At 47.5% G+C, this 17,158-nt stretch overlaps 1 protein-coding gene across 9 annotated transcripts in view; it reads right to left on the bottom strand.

The window, feature by feature from the left end:
* Positions 1–17,158, bottom strand: part of znf536 (zinc finger protein 536) — a 213,568-nt gene that overhangs the window by 170,430 nt on the left and 25,980 nt on the right. For 8 of the 9 annotated variants that reach the window (XM_005447858.4, XM_025908642.1, XM_019361736.2 and 5 more), the window contains one exon: positions 8,508–8,589. The exons of the other annotated variant lie outside the window; for it this stretch is intronic. The gene's annotated coding sequence lies outside the window, so the exon portion shown is untranslated. The remainder of the gene's footprint in view (positions 1–8,507; positions 8,590–17,158) is intronic. 9 annotated transcript variants of the gene reach the window in all.

Here is a 17,158-nt window from a genome sequence, read left to right as displayed (position 1 = left end):
GCATGTTGACTTCTGTTGGATGTCTTAAGTGCAGCAAAGGCGAGCAGAGCGGCGGTGGAGGCGGAGACTCGTTCTGTGTGCTGTGATTTATGTGCTCCTTCTGCGACCCTCGAACTTTATCTCTATTTTCTCCGTCTGATAGAGCAACGCTGCGACCCTCTCTGCGCCTTGCCACAGCGCTGCCGCTTACCAGACTCCATGTTGGATTCTAATTTACGATCTGAGTCAAAGGTCGCATCTCTGAGGCCCCGTCGAGTCGTCTCCTACAGAAGGCTGAGTCGAGTCTTCCAGTCTTTCCTCTTCCTGCTTCAATCTAAAGCCAGTGGCTGTTAACGCCAACTTAACCTTCCTAACACTGAGAGGCGTTTCCTGAAACCCTCATAATCAAAGACACTCGTGGAAGTGATAACGAACAGACGAGGCTCATATGGTCTGCAGGACCTGGAATGCCAGCAGAGTGACGCTCGACCCTTTGGCTGGTGCTTTTCTGCAAACACTCGCTGTCTTCATCGTCTCTGGCAGTTTAATGAGCCACAGGTGCAGCTGCCTCTCAGGTGAATCTGTCCTCCACGTTGTTCTGCTTCTGCCCGGTGCTTAGAGCGACCCCACCGCTCGCAGAGCATCTCCAGACCAGAGCAGGACGGTTGAACCACCGGATGAGGGACTCTCTGAAGAGGCAGCTGAATGATGCTGAGGACCGCCACAGTCACAACCTGACAGTCCCAAAACCAGGAGGGACGAGTCTAGCTGACTTTCAAAATAAGAGCAAGGGGGTTTCACACAGTAAAAATAATAATGATGGGATTTTTAAAAGTCCCATTATGAGTCAAGCCAAGTCACATCTGTACGTGTGAAAGAGTTTTCATTAATGAAACCACTCTGTGACATCACTCACTGAGGTCAACAGGCTAACAGCGACTTTTGTTTTTGACTGCTAAATTTTACATAAAGAACGTATTATTTACTCATTTGTGTCATTCAGGTCTCAGCAGATGTTTCCAGAATCAACAACAGAGCCGAGACGACTCTAAACCAAGCTGCACGCATCATCACCTGGCTCTCTTCCACAGCGTTGTCCTGCCCAAGGTTTTTTTCTGTCAAAAGGGAGTTTTTGCTTCCCACTGTTGCCAACAGCTTGCTGATAGGGGGTCGCCTGAATGCAGGGTCTTTGCCTCGCAGTTTAAAGCACCTTGAGGTGACTGCTGTTGTAACTAAAATTCAAGGCGTCCCTCTTTCAGCTTTTTCAGCCCGATCGGCTCAGTTCTCCTGAAAGTTCCCCGTCTCCACGCAAACGGCCGAGCGGCTCCGCATTCTGCTTTTCTCTCTGTGGCTCGTCCGTTAATTCTCCCGCGCTCGCCCAATGTCCTCAATCCTTAACCCCGTGAGGTTTTAATTGCAGGCTCCAGATTGCGGGCCGGTCAGGGCCTGGCGACCCCCACGAGAAGTCGCAGCCTCCATTTAGCTCCCGGATCCGACGCGAGCGAACACAGGGCCCCGTGTTATCGTGCGAGCGCTGGCTGGCAAAAATTCAATTTTCATCCCCCCTTTTGTATCCGAGCCTGCTGTCTTTGCCCTAACGATGCTCTGTCATCAGCCCCCCTCCTCCCCGACACACACACGGTTCCTCCTGCCTTCTCCCTTCAACAACAGAACACAGTGGAGTCGTTAGGACCCTCTCTTCATTACTTCAAAAAACCAATCATTAGACACCAGAGTATATACGTAATTAGAAAATCACTTCCTTTGCAATCCCGGCTAAGTAGTTTACATACTGTAATTACAGGGACAAAATCAATTTTTAATCATTTCACTGATTGGGCTCATCAGCTCAGTAGGAACATTGTATCCTGCTTGTTGTGCGAAAGCAACATCTGGGCTAAAACAATTACCCTTTTGTGTTGTAGTGCGCCTCTGAAAAAGCCTCGCCGCCACTTCCCCACGCCGTGGACACTCTTTCCGTCTCTATCCGTCTCCAGGCGTCTCTCTCCTTCCTCCTTTTCTCTCGCTCTCTCTTTCACTCCCTGCCCTTGACTTGGACATGGAGGATCACATTTAAAGCTTTATAAATCAATACGCTATAATAAGCTGCTCCTGACAGAGCGAGAGAGGAAGGAGGCAAAAACAACATATTGCTTTTTTAACACCTCTCTCTGCTGCGTTTTCTCTGCTTTGTTTTCATGCCCCCTGTTATTGTCATCCATGTTTTGTATTATTACTATTTTATCTTCACGTCGTTGCTTTTAGAAAACATATTTTGGGAGGCGTCGCCTCCTCGTGTTCGCACGCTTTGCAAGTGTGAAGAAAAACGTGGAAGCGGGAGGTGTCTTCCTGTCGAGGTGAGACAGAAATCCGAGTTCAGCCTCACGTCTTGTGTCCCGGTATGTTTCACCCTTCACTGGCTAATAAAATGCTTTGTATTCCTGTCTGAGAGAGGAACAATCGATCCACATTAGTCTGAACTCCCTCTGTCTCACTTTGAAAACTCGGGAAATCAGATTTCAGAGGAGAGAGGAAAAAAAATCGGTTAATGCATTGATCACCCGGCCCGTATGCAAATCACATTCGCCTTTATTTTTTTGCTGATCAATAGTATTAATTAACGGCTTCATTTTAACAGCAGCCCACAATCCCGTTAGACGCCGCAGATGACCTCAGAAATCATCTTTACCCCCCCTCCCTGCCGCCGCCGTCCCTCAGTAGCCATGGAAATGAGCGCCTGCGTGGCAACCACCGTAAATCTATCTGTGTGGATGTGGCAGTAACAGTGAAATACGAACACGGCCAACGCTCACTGATTCTTAAGGCGGACCTCTGGATTCAAAAGGCCAAAATCGAGAAAGAGATTTTCAAATTAAAAGCACCCCTGTCCTATGATTCAGGTATAAATCAAGGGATGAAAAATTCATAAACATTTTTAAAACATGGCTTTAATTATCCTGTGTGTTTATGATTTTTCTGCTTTTCCTGTGTGTCTCACACTCCTCTGCTGCCATTCGGAGCGTGTCGCAGGGTCAAACTTTTCACCAATTGGTTGATCGAAGGCGGGCTCGCCACAGAAATGGCTTCATCAGAACGGAGGCGCTTCGCTAATCTAGGCGATAATAATATAAAACTGTCAGTCAGAGTTATTCTGGCCGCATTTGCATAATGAAGCTCAAATGCATAAAGAAAAATCAAATAGGAAGAATGATGATGGTTGGGGGGGGGGGGGGATAAATAATTTATTGCTTTTTTATTTCTGTCCCACAAAAATAAAATGACTGCGTCTTTTTATTTTTCATATTATTTTTGGTGGATTTAAAGGAATCCTGTTTACTTACTGCGCCTGTGTCGTTGGCAGACTTTGACCTCCATAAATCGGTGACGGCACAAATTTAATGTTTGGGGTTTTTATATTTTCTGACTCAACTTTGAAATAAAATATTTTAAATGAGGGTTTTTAAATCTGTGCATGTGTACAATCTGAACTCTGAATAAACCTGAAAATCTCCAGTGTTTTGATTTTAATAATAACAAAAATAATTTTAATCTTTAACTTTGTGAACATCTAATCGCTGCTTCTTTTATTGTGAAAATAATTTGGAAATCCATAATGAACACACACTTTGTGTGTGTGTGTGTGTGTGTGTGTTGTTGGAGGGGGCGGGGTCTGTGCTAACCAGTGGAGCTGCTGCTGCCAGCGATGTTGGTGTGTGGGATTAATAATGGACGCTTTTTGAAATTATTATTATTCCCAAAATGCTCTTTTGTGATTTGCTTTGAAGGGCGTGTGTGTGTGTGTGTGTGTGAGTGTGTGTGTGTGTTTGGGGGGGTGTTAAGTGAGTGGGGGAGAGGTGGTGGGTTGGGGGGGGGCTTGCCTGCTCATTTGGAGAGCTTTTCCAATTATACAATTAGTGAGGAATGTAGGGCAGCAGCGGCGCGGTGTTACTCGCCGAGCCCGGACAGCGCCTCACATACAGAAATATCGAAGAGCATGATGGCGGGGAGACGTGAAGCGGCGTTTTACGTTCCTCAAGTTTTAGTCGAGCCGCCGCTGGCCTGCAGGAACTGAAAGCAAAGGTCAAAGGTGAAAATGTGTCGAAAAGTCGACTTTACAGTTTCAGCAGGAGCACGAGTGAGTGTGTGAGTGTGTGTGTGTGTGTGTGTGAGTGTGTGTGTGTGAGTGTGTGTCAGTGTGTGAGTGTGTGAGTGTGTGTGTGTGTGTGGTGTGTGAGTGTGTGTGTGAGTGTGTGTGAGTGTGTGTGTGTGAGTGTGTGTCAGTGTGTGAGTGTGTGTGTGTGTGGTGTGTGAGTGTGTGTGGTGTGTGAGTGTATGTGAGTGTATGTGAGTGTGTGTGTGTGTGTGTGTGTGTGTGGTGTGTGAGTGTGTGTGTGTGTGTGTGAGTGTGTGTGAGTGTGTGAGTGTGTGTGTGTGTGGTGTGTGAGTGTGTGTGTGTGTGGTGTGTGTGTGTGTGTGTGTGTGTGTGTGTGTGGGTGTGTGAGTGTGTGTGTGAGTGTGTGTGTGTGAGTGTGTGTGAGTGTGTGTGTGTGTGAGTGTGTGTGAGTGTGTGTGTGAGTGAGTGTGTGTGTGTGTGTGGTGTGTGAGTGTGTGTGTGTGTGTGGTGTGTGTGTGTGTGTGTGTGTGTGTGTGTGGTGTGTGAGTGTGTGTGTGAGTGTGTGTGTGTGAGTGTGTGTGAGTGTGTGTGTGTGTGAGTGTGTGTGAGTGTGTGTGAGTGAGTGTGTGAGTGTGTGTGTGTGTGTGGTGTGTGAGTGTGTGTGAGTGTGTGAGTGTGTGTGTGTGTGTGGTGTGTGAGTGTGTGTGTGTGTGTGGTGTGTGAGTGTGTGTGAGTGTGTGTGAGTGTGTGAGTGTGTGTGTTTCTGCACACGTGTCAGATTTAAGGCAGCACGTAACGTAAACTTTTTTCTGTTGTCATTTATGATTTTTGACTCTTCAGGTGACTCAAACGTTTTATTTTGAAGGCTGGTGTAAACGCTGAATGACAGGAAGTGTGAGTCGAAGCCGTTTCCATGATGGGATCATTGTTCACGCCGCGTTAACATAAAAATGTTTGAATGCTTGTTTTTCGCAGATTAACCGTAAACGTCCTGATTCCAGCTGTTTTTTCAGTGAGTGAGCTGATTCTTGATTGGCTGGTCAGATCTTTGATGTCAGAGGTCATGTGGTTTTTCAGTTTTTTTCTCCTCCGCATTAGCTGCTCAGTCCTCGGCGTCTCTCTGATAAAGTCGGTTTTTGGTTAAGCCCCTCCCCCCGCGGCGTGCTGGTTTGTGACTCGGTAGCTGCTGCTGCTGAGATGAAGTGATACGATAAATGGATTTATGATGAAGCACAAATTGTTTAATAATTTGGCCTCTTTCTGATTGTCCTCTCGCCGTCGCCTGGCTGCCGCCGCCGCCGCCGTACTCGCTTTAATACGAAGCAACAACAACAGCCAAGTGCCATCTGTTGGCATGTGGATTTTCTGTAATCTCTCTTTACTGATTACAACAATGACTACACAAACCTCTTAAATAATTATCCTACAATGTAAAAAAAAGCCAAATAATTATAATCATTAACTCCCACCAAGTCTGCCACTCCTCCAGCAAATGAAGGCTGTCAGCGAGAGAGCGAGCGGCGTTTTTCTACCGCGATGCCAATCATGTCTTATTTATACCAGCAGGGAAGAGAACCGCACAGCAGCGACAATCTCAACCCAACAACGCCGGAGAGGAAACTGTGGCTAAATTGACCCGTCTCCGCCCTCCGCCCTCTCTGCTCCGTCACGCGGAGGACGGGTTAGTGCTCGTCTCGCTTTAGTGTGTGACAAAGAGACGGCAAAGAGGACGGAGGCACAACACGGCGCTTTAAAATGAGCCTCAGGTGAACCACAAACCTGTGAATCTAAACTTTAAATGGTTTCACGTCTACTAAAGAACAGGAAGTGATGCATTTTTTAAACTGGAATGGCAGTATAGCGTAGCAGAGGGTGAAAATACTGCAGCACGAGTACCTCTGACTGACTGCTGCTGTGCACGAGCGTGTTAGAGCAGCAGCTTTGGTGTGTGTGCGTCTATAAGTCATCTGTGCATGCGTGTGTGTGCGAGCTTTGTGTGAGAAATGGTGTGAGAATACGTCAGGGGTAGCATGTGTTAGCTCTGCTTCCAATATGAGGGAAATCTGTGGCACATACCTCCGATATGACACAAGCCAACACGCCGTGACTCACCGCGTGCTATATTTGATTAATCAAAAACGTGTTCCTAAACAGCACAGCGCCGCCACGCCACCAGCAGTATGTACGCTCCAGTACATACCTGCTCCTCTGATACATGAATTTCCAGCTTTCATTGATTAGCACTTTACCACCAATCAATTTTTTACAAACCGTCCTGACCCCCATCCCTCCCTCTGCTGCGCGGGATGCCCCCTCTCTCCCAGGATGAAGGTCTTTTACAAACAAAAAGAACAGAGAGACGTGAGAGAGGAGGAGTAATTATGAGCGAGGAAGAGGAGGGACGGCGGGCAGACAGGTATGGATTTAAAGATGAATGTGAGCCTCGGAGAGAGAGAGAGTCTCGTTTCTGCAATGATGATGATGATGATGACGTGCTGATTACAGACAACTGGGTAGGATGAAGCATGCCCCCCCCACACACACACAGTAACAGCCCATCACGGTGAGGGATGGGGTGGCCACGCTCATCCAGCTCCAGGAATAATGGCTCGCACCTGTTTACCGTGTCACCTCTGTTTGCTAATTGTCTCCTTGAGCTGCACAGAGAGGAAATGACAGCGATGTGGCTCTGTGACAGGCCGAGTGTGTGTGTGTGTGTGTCTGTGTGTGTGTGTGTGTGTCTGTGTGTGTGTGTGTGTGTGTCTGTGTGAATATGTGCTGAAAAGACTGTTGTGTTTTGGATGGCTGCCCCTCCCTGAGCCTGGTCCTGCTGGAGGTTTCTTCCTGTTAAAAGGGAGTTTTTCCTTCCCACTGTCACCAAGTTCTTCTTATAGAGCCGGGGTGTCAAACGCAAGGCCCGGGGGCCAGAATCAGCCCAGGAGAGAGCTCAACTGGCAAACTGGACAGCTTTGGAAAATGCAACAGCGGGCATAGGAAAGGAACGTTTTCTGTAATTCATTTCTTTAATTCATTAAAGCAGCATTTCTGTAATATGTAGTTAAACATGTAAAATGAGCCTGCCTGTATTACTGTAGGTCTTACAGTACAAAGAGCCGTGACTGCTGCTAAATGAATAAAACTGAACTAAACTCACAGACATGAATGTTTTTTTCAGTGAGTTCACAGTTTAAAAAAAGACACTGTCCATTAACACAAACTTTCCCTTTTAAAACTGAAACTGTGTTTCTTTTTCTTCACGTAGCTCACAGATTAAATGTGTAGTTAAACTTCTTCAGCAGAGTGTCACCGCTCCGGCCTCCGTGTGAAATCAATATTTAAAAGAATAACGTACAGCTGACATTTATGGAGTAAATGAATCATCTGTACGTAGCTCAAATTTTATGCAGGAAAAGGAGCAGACAGAAGAAGAACCCTCCTTCTGTTTAATGGATGAAGCGATATGATGTGCAGGGCAGGCGTGCATGCACACACATACGTGTATACCTCTGAATGTCACAGGTGTGGACATTCAGAAATGCGTCCTCATTCACATAATTAAAAAAGTGACCATACAAAACTGGCAGATGATGCAGAGGTGTCGGGGCGTTTCCATCGTTCGGTCACACTTTATGTTACACTCATGCAACCAGACGGCTCAGGTTTAAAAAGAGACCCAGGTTTGGGTTCAAATAAGCTTTCTCTCAACCCTGTCTCCATCTCCTCTGTAACCACAGCAACGACCAGCGGCGAACTCTGACCACAGCGCGCCCGCCAGCCGAAAACGTCCTGAAATTTCCAGGAAGCCTCACATCAGCGGCTCCACATCTGGACGCTCAGAATTCAGTCCAAGGAAAAAGTAAACAGGCCGTCTGAGTGTTTCTGATAATTGAATCAATATTTCATATCTTCGCTGCTCGTATTTATGTTGCAGCTACAGGTTGATTTTTTATTTTTCTCTGCGTGTGATGAGGAGAAGACGTTAAACGGAGCCAGATTCAGTTTAATAGCAGACAGATGCAAAGAGCAGATTTAACAGACTCAGAGTCACACGCGCAGCAGAAACACGCCCCCGACGCATCCTGCTGCCGGCTCTGCCGCCATGCATCCCGGCATATGTGCCTTTAAACTCACGCCGCGGATGCACGAAAACACACCCAAACACGGCCGCTTTGACTGCACCTTCAGTTGCTGTGAGTACATGCGTGCACACTGGCAGTGGAAGCATGGAGTCCAATGAGCACGCCATTGAGCCGCCGGCAGACGCCGGCAGACGCCGCAAACGGGCGAACTCAGAGAAAGTACGGCACAGCTTTGTGGACTTTTGGGAAAGAAAGCAAAGCAGGAAAGCGCACAAATGTGACAGACACCTTTAATATCCTCCCCTTTCTCCCGCGATCAATCGGTGCGATCGTACCTGCGTGACTGCCGCCTCTCCAGCGAGCGCCGGGTGTCAGGAAGAGCGCCGACAGCTTCACAGAAGGTGGGACGACAAGAGCCTGTAAACAAAGCACACACACCAGGAAATTCACAGTCACACACATTTGAAGCTTGACAAGTTTGTAACGGTGGCGACAGCAGAGAAAGACCCCCCCCAACACACACACACAGCTTTATTTTCCCCGGCACTTCCTGTGCAGACGTGATGTCATTTACACGAATAATCTAACAAATATATGAACTGTAATTGCTTGTGCACATCAGTGTCGGACTTTTTTCATTTCTTCTTCTTCTGATGATGTTTTCCGCAGTGACGGTTGATGAGGGGAGAGCAAAAGCCCCACGACGCTCCACGACACCCCACGCTGCACAAGTGCTCGGGGAGCACAGAGTAAGAAAGGCCGGCACTTCCTGTTAGAGCAGCCCGGCTGGCCGATATCGGAGCTTCTGCCAGCGTTTGCTTCCTCTGCACAGACTTCAGATCGAGGAGGAACGCCTAAAAAGTGGCGGAGCTTTGCTCTTTGTTGAAGAAGTTAATTTATCCGTTTCGACGCAGCTGACTAAACTGCTCCTGATTTACATTTCATTTTTTGTGACATTTCAAACGTTTGCTTAAATCTGTCAAAGTTTGCTTAGACGGGAATCTGCGAGATCTCCTTTTTTGTATATTTACCCTCAATCTCGGCGCTAAATGCTCCACGCCGCTCGTCGTACTCCGCCTGCCACTCACACTCGGATCAATACCGTTGTCTGCCGCGGTGGGTTTGGTTACCGCGGACGCTGTGATTGGGTAAAACGAGGTCTGGCTGAGTGTGCTGTGAGTGTGGAGAAGCAGCCAGGCAGAGAGGAGCCGGCTCAGTCCTGCAGGGGGGGGCGGGGGGGGACACAGATGTGGAGGGTCTGCAGGAGGGCCACCCAGATTTACCCACCACTACTGTTTCAATGGAGCGTCAAGAGTAAATCTCTCTCACACACACACAAACACACACACACACACACACACACACACACACACACACACACAGCCACGACGTTGCCTTAAGTCACAATCTAAATTGGCTCCCAGGGGCATACCGACTACCTTGTTCACCAAAGGCATTGTGTATGTTTTCCGAGTGCTTAGCATATGCTGCCGTAACCTGAGATCTCTCCCTCTGTCTCCTCGAACGTGCACACACACACACACACACACACACACAGTGTTGCTGGAAGTTGCTGTTTTCTCTTTTTTCCCATCAGGAGATTAATTAAATTCAAAATAGTTCACATCTACCTATTAAACCGTGTTCCACCAGCCGCCCACCAGACGAACATCGGCAGAGACACGTCTGGGAGGGGGGCGACGGGGTGAGGGGGTGGGTCTGATACGAGGGGAAAAAGTGGCAGAAACTCCAAGGTTTCCCCTCAGATCACAAACAATGGAGGATGGCAGGTCTGCGGTCTGGCTGCGATCACATCTGAAAGCTGACTCGTCTTCTGCAGCAGGTTTGATGGGCCTGAGTTGATATGTGTGGTGTTAAGAGTAAAGCAGGTCGGGCCTTGGTTTTATTCTGGACCATACAAATATGTGACAGACGTGTTACTGCGATATCTCCAAAACTCTCTGCTAACACACTTCAGTTTGAACATTTTTACATTTTGCTCCAAAAACATTCACAAAATGAAAATAAAAAGGCTCGCTCTAATGCAAGCCTGCAGAAATGGAGATACTCATGAGCCACAGTGAGAACACATCAAGGTTCAAACCCAGAACCGTGCTGCTAACCTCTGCACCACCGTGTCACAACACAAAAGCTCCTCATCTGACTTTGGTAAGAAGGAATATCTGACTGTGTCCCGAGTGCAGAAGGAACAGAGCACGCGTGAGCCTTCAGGACACACAGGTAACAAACCCTGGGGGTGCACAGGTACACACTGCACCCGTAGGGACAAAAAGGGCGTCCGAACACCCCCGGCCGCGCCTCCGCCTGCAGACCTGCAGACACGCCGCGCTCAGAGAGCGGTTAAAGGCAGACGCCTCGGCACGAGCTGCTAACACTTGATTGAATCTGCAACATCTCTGATTTGATATAAAGCGCACTGCAGAGTAATGAAAATAGGGAACATTTTAAGACAGTCTAACCTTTCCTGTGTTTACCTTATTAAAGAGTGTGTACCTTAACTGCTAGAGCAGTACACACAGGGGGAACAACAGCGTGTGTGAAGCTGGCAGTGTTTAAGCAGGCGAGCACTAAAGTAATAGGCAAGAGCAGTGAAGTGTTGATTCTACAAAAGATGCAGGGGAAAAATTGCACCTTAGTGCGCGCACACACACACACACACACACACACACACACACACCCCCTCCCCCTCCTCAATAACACCCACAGCACGGCCGGCTGCCTGGCAGCTGAAGTTAACATTTTCAGAGAAAATATTCCTTGCCTCCAATAGTCCGATGTAATTCATTTTCCATCTCTGTTCATTAATCATTGTTAAAATTAGTGATCCATTTCTTCCACTCTGCCATCTGCACTCAGCTTCCTAACAAACATGACACCTCAGCGCATAATAAAAGCTGACAGCTACGAGGAGGCCTTTCCAAATAGCTTTCTGCATATGTGCACCTCCGTGTCTCCGCGCCGCTGTCAGACAAAAGTAGGTTATTTAGACCACCGGCTGCAGATACCGGCACACGCTCTGGCTCCACGTGCACACGTATGTACGTCGCGCATGCACGTGTGGGTGTCATAGAAACACGCACAGATCTGGGCTGGAACGTGTTAAATCCCGATAAGATAAATTTCACCACGCAGTTTCCAGCGAGATGAGAAAAGGGGGGCAAGCAAGGCCTTTAAAAGTTTAAGTGTCCTGTTTACCCCGACAAGCTTTAACTTCAGCTGGAACACTGTTGTACTTTTCCATCTGCGTTTGCTTCCAGCGGCCGTGTGTGTGTGTGTGTGTGTGTATCAGCTCAGCTACACCCTGATCGCACTCGGCTAAACTCACAGCTAATTCGGCTAAAAAGGGGAAAACAGAGGGGGGGAGAGAAAGTTAAAACAGAGAGAGTGAGGAGAAACACCCCCCTCCCCCTTTTGTGGTCAGCCAGTCCTCATAAACACCCCCTAATCCACATAAAAATACCTTCAGAGAAAGCCGTCCCTACACGACCCCCCCACCAACACCCTGAATAAACTTAAAGCCTCACATGAGGTGAAAAAGTTCAGCGTAGAAAAGCAGGACCGATATCTTGGTGTCATCCCTGAAATGCATTTCCACCTTAAGAATAAATCCCTAAACAACATCTCCACCTTAAAAGTGAATCCCTAAACAACATTTCTACCTTAAAAATAAATCACTAAGCAACATTTCCACCTTAAAAATGAATTGCTAAAAAGCATTTCCACCTTAAAAACAAATCACTAAGCAACATTTCCACCTTAAAAATGAATCAGTATGCACATTTCCACCTTAAAATCAAATTTTAATATAAAAGTGATTTATAAAAAAAAATAATTCAGAAATCAGCCAGGCGAGCCTCTCTCTCTCAGCTTACTCACCCCCCAACACACACACACACACACACACACACACCGTTCCCGTCACATCCACACACACACTTAGTAAACTCAAGTATCCAATGCTGCACACACACACACACTGAGTCAGTATCCCTCCCTGGCGAGGTGTGTGTGTGAGTGTGTGTGTGAGTGTGTGAGTGTGTGAGTGTGTGAGTGTGTGTGCCCGAGGCGCAGCACATTAATCTATATAATGCCCTCAAAGAGAAGGCTTTTTCACACCGCTAACTGCCAAGGACTACGAGGGGCAGCGGCTGAGCCATGATTCAGCTGTTAGCCCAACTGGTGTCCCCGCACACACACACACACACACACACACACACACACACACACTCTTCACTGTGAGCTCACAGGAAACACTCATCAACACTAACCTCTCTCATTTTACTCTCAAACCGGCTCTGATTCACAGCGTCCGCTACGTTTTCCTTCTTCACACTCGCCTCACTGAGACGCTCTCAGCAGACACTGATCACTATTAACCTTTTATTTATTTACTGCTCTTTATATAAATAATATAAATTGGCATTATTTTTAATGATGTATTTATTTTTCATTTGAACATAAAGAAGCTGTGATTTTTCCATAAAATTTCCCGTACTGTAAAAATGAGCATAAATAATGTCGATAAGCACTGTAAGCTCTACAAACACACGCAGCATTTTGTGTGTGCGTGTCGGCACAACTGCAGCGCTGCTGAGCTGCAACCTCACCTGCACACAGCATCAGCTCTACCAGAAACAGGAGCCCAGCGACAGCTTAGCAGGTCCACATGAATAAAACCTGAACATTAGGTACAGCCGGTGATGACGCTGAATGACACCGAAGCATGAAATGTTTTAGAGCACGAATTAAAGATCGCAGTGAGCCAAATTCAGCCAGACACAGAAAGAAGATATTCAATATGAAGAGCACAGAAACACTAAACAAATATGTTCAGACTCTGTTCACATATACATCAACGTGATGTTTCAGACTTTTCACAGGAAGCAGCAAAGAAAATAAAGCACAAGTGTTTTTCTGTGACCTCTCCACTCCTCATTTCATTATTGTGCAAATATTTTCATTTTCCTTCAGAGAGTTTTAATTTTATCAGCAAACAGGCTTTTATTTACAGCTTTTATTGAATAAAGGAAGCCTAATTTATGCGTCCTCCACAGTGATTAAAATATATTACAGCGCAGACGCTGGCTCCAGCGGTCAGGAGACCCCCCCCCCACTTTATAAATGTTAAACTTCCTGTGAGACTTTAGCGATGTTACCTCGCAGGATTTCTGGCTCTAACCGTCCTCATATTTCAAAGCGTAACCTCCTGCCATTGTGCGAAAATGCCCAGCGTAGATTTAATATTCATTTGTTGCATGGAGGGCCACAAACAGACAGCCCGGAGCCGTGATTGGAGGAGCGGCGCTCAGAGACAGACGGCGAGCAGAAGAGCAGCTAAATCATCTTGACATTCACCAAGAAGTAGCCACACAGAAAGCTCCCGCTGCTGTTAGTGCTCCCATCGACTAATTTGGTTCTACTTAACCCCTAAACACCCCTCACACACACACACACACACACACACACACACACGTGCGCGCGCCTCACAGTGACACGTTTAATTCCAGGTTCTCGGCACATCTGAATTACAGCAGCCTGATGAGGCAGAGAGGGCCAGGCCCCTCCGGACTGATTAGCATCATTTAAGAAAGTCTTCCTTTTCCTCCCGCCTGCCTCGGTGACCCCGCTCTCCCCCTCCCCCCTCCACGATGGGTGGCGGCGGGCGGACGTTGATTCCCGCACAGACTCACAAGCAGCTGAGTCTCCTGCAAAGACACAACTCCGCGTACATCTGCACATATACATCCGTACGTCAGAGGCCATATGATGCAGTTTTTTCTGCGAGTGTAAAGTAAATAAGACAGAGCCTGTTTTATTTGTGCATATTTCCCCCCCTTCTAAATTATATAAGCCTTGCACATGGCTTAAAATTTTGTAAAGCTTTTCTCAAAATCCTACTTATGGTTGCCATTCTGTGCCAAAAAGTTCATCTGGCCTGTAAATTTAAGCATGGATTACAAATATTCAAATCATGAGCTTACTGTTCAAATAAACATTTCCAACAGGGAGGGGAAAAGTTGCAAGGCATACACTTTCAGCATAATTCCTCCTCTGGCACCTCCCCTCCCCTCGCTCCTAATAAAACAACCACAAAAAAAAGGAGGAGGAGGAGGAGGAAGGAGAAAGGGGGGAAACAAGAAATGCAAAAACAAAAGACAGAGTTAAAAGTTTGGCCTCTTCATTCACCGCGCGGCTGGATAAACACTGTTGATGAAATATGTAATTAATGTAATTGTAACCACCTATGAAATTACAGTCAGCTGGGTGGGCTCGGCCGCGGCCCCGCTTCTCCCTGCCATCGGACAATAGGGCACCTTATTACAGCTTTAAAAGAGGGAGGGGGCGGGGGTGCAAGGGGGAGGCTTAAGCTGGTCAGCTGCTCGCCACATGGTAGAAATAATAGGGACTGAAGTCACAATCATTTCAGCTTTGGTTTAGCCTCGCTAATCACTGCACTTTATCTGGACAACATAAATAACCGACGGCCTCTGCTCAGTTATTCGTGTTGTAAGTGACTGAATGCAGCGTGCGGCTCATCGGGGCACGCCGACGCGGCTCGCGCCTGGGCGACTCTGTGCAGGTGCGCCTGCTTATCCACGGTGCCTGCCCCGGCACCTGAACGAGCTCGACACTCGAAACCCGAAGCGCTTCATGCTCTGCACTCATTGATGCCGAGTGTCCGCCACGAGCTCGTGGTCAGACAAAGGCTGAAAATTAAACGTGATCCAAATAAAAGACCGCGAGTGACTTTTCAGCTTCAAACAGGGGTTCTTTTATTAAGTCTTTTATTTTGAAAACCAAGGAAATCCAGGAAGGTCTGAACCCAGAGCTTCCTGTCTAACGGACTGGACTGCTTTCCCTCTAACTAGGCGACCCGGGGTTGAGCCGTGGTGACAACCTGCTGTCACAGCGCATCATAACATTTACACAAATTCAAACCATTTCTGTATTTGGTCGACCGTTTCCTGGAAATCGAACCTGTTACTGAATCGGCTGCTGGCTGCAGGGACAGGAGGCCTTTGTTTCTGAGGATACGTGATGGCCTCCTGCTTTCACCCCGAGCATCCACACGGTACAGATGGATGGATGGGATCGGGGCGGGCGGGGTCAGTGCCGGTATATGTGCAGGTACTGTCCCGACATTCGCCCGGGCCCCCTCACGCCGACAGCCGGTGTTATCCCAGGGATTAAAATAGCCTCTTCTCTGCTCGCCGCCCTGCCCGGCATTAAAGTCTTCCACATTTGCAAAATTGCAAACAGATGCAACTCAAGTACCTGCAAATAATCTGCCAAGACCAATTTCAAAAGGGAGATTTCAGAATATGCGGGAGTCATTAGAGGGAGTATTATTTCAGCGATGAGCGCGAGAGGGCCAGCAGTGGATCACCCAACCAGATGGGTTCTGCTGCCTTTTATTCGGGAAGAAAGAGGCCGCCGCGTTCCTCATCTCCCCCCAGCCCCCCCCCGGCCCGCAAACGAAGATATATAACGTGTACGAAACAATTACGGCAGAATATTGGAAGTTTCAGAAGCAACCAAAGAACGTCAAATTTCCTTTGGAGCTTCTCAAAACAATCTTTTCATCTTCCTCCCGGTGAGGACGCCGAGGGACGGGGTGGGGGGCTCGGATGTAAACGAGGATGCAGACACGCAGATCTGAGGCTTTCTTATTGTTTTGTATCGAGTGTTAAATATGAAAAAGAATTAAAAGGTAGGACGCCTTAAAAGCGGCCTGCGGCGTATGTAAATGAAATATGTTTCCGAGCCGTAATTTGCAGCCGCCGCTGTTGTTATTTTCCACGCAGTCATCTGAAGTTTTCCTCAGCGCGGCTTTAAAGCGACGCACAACAAAGCGCTCACCAATTAAAGACGATTTTAACACCAAGAAGTGCGGCAAACTTCATTAGATACTCCATCCAGCTGCTGACAGAAAAGCCATTCAGAACGCATCTCGGAGCGTGCGCGATGAATAATGCATCGCGGAAAACACGCGCGACATTGACCGGCCTTATAACAAATGAAATGTTTATATCAAATGGAATCTGATTAGGTGACTGCTTATTATTTCTCATGGGGGGGTGGGGAAGCCGAGTAACAATCTAAGGCACTTAAAAAAATGATCAAAATCACCAAGCCCTTGAAACAATACACATTCAATCAAATTCTTCATAATTGTAACAGTAGGAAGCATTTTAGGCATTCCACCCACAACAAACAGGCTTTGTTCTCCTGTTATGAGAGGCAGCGAGGGGACACAATCAAGTGCGTGAGAAAGTCAGGAACGCAGGATTTTCAAGCAATTCCTCCCTCTTTCTCTCTCTCTCCATTCACCCCCCCCCTCCTCACTTTTTTTCAGGGTCGCCCATATTATTTGCTTCCTGTTTCATTGTAGTTGGCAAAAAGAGAATTTGGTAATTGAGTGGTACAGAACATGTGCCCTCCCTGCTCGCAGATGACAGATGGATTATAAAAACTTCAAAGGCGAGCGTTTGGAGCACCAGGGGAGAGATGCTAGGTATTTGAACTATCATTCTTTACCCAGGAGACAATGACTGCCTGACACGGCGCATACATCAAGGAACAGCGCACACACACACACACACACACACACTGTGCTATATATTGAACATCCTGTTCCTGAGCAACTTTCTGAGCTTGGGAGCAGAACAAGTGGGAGAGGAGGCGGCGCTCGCTCTTATCTTTTGCATTTTTCTCCCCTTCTTTGTTGCTCTCGGTGTCTCCTTTCTCTCCCCGGGTCAGTAAAATAATCAGACTTCAGCTTTCGGCTCTGTGGGTTTAAAAACACGCCTAGATTAGCCGGCCTTGAGGAAAACTCTGAGCGCTACTGTAGCGAGGGCGAAGGGGAGAGAATGGTGGGCGGCGACGCCTGTAATCATCTTATAAGCATGATTTATGAAAAGGCCCATCTGCCTCGCCTTACTTAAGCACGGAGGCAACCTTTAAT

Source organism: Oreochromis niloticus, linkage group LG1 (assembly GCF_001858045.2).
Source record: "Oreochromis niloticus isolate F11D_XX linkage group LG1, O_niloticus_UMD_NMBU, whole genome shotgun sequence".
NCBI classification, from domain to species: domain Eukaryota; kingdom Metazoa; phylum Chordata; class Actinopteri; order Cichliformes; family Cichlidae; genus Oreochromis; species Oreochromis niloticus.
The sequence above is the reverse complement of the archived record's forward strand: the minus strand, read 5'-3'. Positions and strand labels throughout refer to the sequence as shown.